This window comes from Neofelis nebulosa, chromosome 2 (assembly GCF_028018385.1).
Source record: "Neofelis nebulosa isolate mNeoNeb1 chromosome 2, mNeoNeb1.pri, whole genome shotgun sequence".
NCBI classification, from domain to species: domain Eukaryota; kingdom Metazoa; phylum Chordata; class Mammalia; order Carnivora; family Felidae; genus Neofelis; species Neofelis nebulosa.
The window spans coordinates 137,237,217-137,239,775 of record NC_080783.1 but is presented as its reverse complement, the minus strand read 5'-3'; the positions used below and the strand labels follow the sequence as shown (position 1 = coordinate 137,239,775).

Below are 2,559 nucleotides of genomic sequence, written 5' to 3'. Positions count from 1 at the left end.
TCTCAAAAAGAAAGCTTGTAGCAAGAAACAAAATCATCTGCTGACAATAAGGAAATGACCAATGGAGAAGGAAAGAACATACAAAATAATGTGTATAGACAATTCATTAGGGCAACTCTTGCCCATAAAGCATGTTCAACACACATATTTATTGAAAGAATGGATGGATTTGAATTAACACATAACCCTATTATATGTTTCATATGTGTCCAAGTGTGTTAACAGACATGCCTACATGTACAGAGGGAGAGAAATGTGAGGTGATTTTTATGGACAGTAAGGAGACAGCCTTTCTGTTCCCTGTGTTACCCATCATAGCATCACATCCAGCGCCATGGCCAGCTATGCACTTGCAGACACAACCACAGTCATTGTGGGAAACAAAATAAGAGGAAAATTAATAGGTATCATAGGAGAGTTCTCCATAATACATGAAACCTAGGATGTGTTTTCCATAGGCTAATAGCAGTCTGCCTTCCCCTACAAGGTAGACAAGAAGTGTGAATGATTGGAAGATAGAACTGGCTATAAGACATCTTTACCATGTGTGAAGCCGAACTGAGTATTTAGGGTATAATCAGAGTTTAAATCAAGTAGGATCTAACAAATCATGTACTATGGTACTTAGATAACCTTCCTCTCTCTCAAAGACACAGAATATTTCTACTTCCCTCTGCCATAATTGAGATAAGTTCAGAAAGATTTATTACCCTTCTTTATAAACGCCAGACATGGAGGGCGAGGGAGAGATAGAAGCTGATTCTGACGTAGTTCCTCAACAGGATTTCTTATTTTTCCAGAAGACACCCAGCAATTGGGCTATGCTGGCAGAAATTTGTTTCAACTCTCTAAAGCACCACATTGTCTAATATGTGGTTGATGCTTAAGAATATCAAATAAAGAACAATCATTTCCTGGGAATTCAGCTCTCTCCCAGCTATGAACAGTTGGATTTTGCAAAATGTGTTTGTTTCTCTAGCACTAAAGCCGATCTGGACTTTGGCAAGGCACCTATCCTATAGGACTGGTTCTTTTAAGAACAAGCCCCAAGCTCCCAGAAGCACATTTGCTCAAATGTGAGTGGGCTGCAATTCAAGTAATTTGCTCCTTAGAGCCATGTGACAATCTTGTTTCTGTTTCTGCGTTCTTTCTCCAGCTCCCCTCCTGCTTTGCCCCTAAAGATTGATGCACCATTTCATCTGCTTTTTCAGAAATCTAGTTTCCTTTTCATGTCCCACTTCTGGGCTCACATACTGTCTCCTAAGCCCACTATTTCCATGGACTGATAATCTTCTATAGAGTCCCCCATCTTGCAAAAGATTCATATTTGGACCTCCAAGACATCTATGCCCATTTATAGCCCCACTCGATGAGCCCCAGACCCAATCCTAAATTAGGATCCTAATTAGGTTAGGTTACATAATCCTGTCTCGGAATCAAAATCTTATCTTTAGGTTCCATGGTGTAGTGGTTAGCACATCTGCCTTATACCCAGAAGATCCTGGGTTCAATTGCCAGTGGAACCACAAAGTTGCTTTAGTTTCCATTCAAAAGAAATTTGGTGAACCCTGTCTCAGAATCTGAACCTTTATCAAAGAATTTTAATACTGGATTTCTAGTTTTAAAAGAATCTCAGGATAACAAGGTACAGGGCTAGCCTGATATAGATACCCTGGCTATCAGTCATATCCAATGTATTTCAATCACTGGTAAAGCCAACTTCTTAAACCAAGATATTCAGCTTTCTTTAAGCAGACTCCATTATTTAATATTTAAGCTAGTGCAGAATCATTTTTTTTGTGTGTGGCACACACTCTGAACACCAGGCAGAAAAAATTACTGTTATCCTTTTATTCTGAGGATATAGGACACATTTTTCCACAGGATGATTTAGGTGTTAAGAAAAATATATGCATCCAGACACATTAGATTTAGTGACACAGTTGACAAGTAAAGGCACATCTCCATCCTCTGCACCATAAGCTCTTCCTCAACATAATTATGACAAGGAAATGCCCAACTCACACTTACCAGGTGAATAACACATTGCATAATTCATATGATGAATGAGGATAAAATCAAGTCACAGAGCATTACTGGAGAGAAAAATAACATCAAAGTAGAATCCAACCATAAAATTACAGCCAAGGATGCTGTCACAAGTTAGCATGGCTAATGGAAATAGCAAGTCTAACAATTGTTGCTCATGGACCCAACCATCCTTCTTCCACCCCACCCAGACCATCTAATCCACCCTTACCTTCAGCCCTGTTACATCATCAGAAACCAATCCTAGCCTTAGGAATGGGTTTTAAGAAATTATAAACTAATATGTGGATGTGATACTCATACAAGCACCGACCTTGCTTCCTAGAACACAATCCACAATCGCATCTGGGTAGTTTTTTTCTGCTCACTCAAATTTTACAAAAATATGGCTTTTGAAACCAAATGGGTATAAATTCTAATCTTATTTCCATTAAGGAAGCTTTACTTCTGATCCATTGCCTATGAAATAAAGATAAAATATTTATTTGCAGAGTTTTATAAGCATTCAGT

The 2,559-nt window shown here is 38.5% G+C and overlaps 1 non-coding gene across 1 annotated transcript; it reads left to right on the top strand.

The window, feature by feature from the left end:
- Window positions 1-1,453: 1,453 nt before the first annotated feature.
- Window positions 1,454-1,526, top strand: TRNAI-UAU (transfer RNA isoleucine (anticodon UAU)). The gene has a single exon. It is a non-coding gene; the product is annotated as a tRNA-Ile (tRNA).
- The last annotated feature ends 1,033 nt before the right edge of the window (window positions 1,527-2,559 follow it).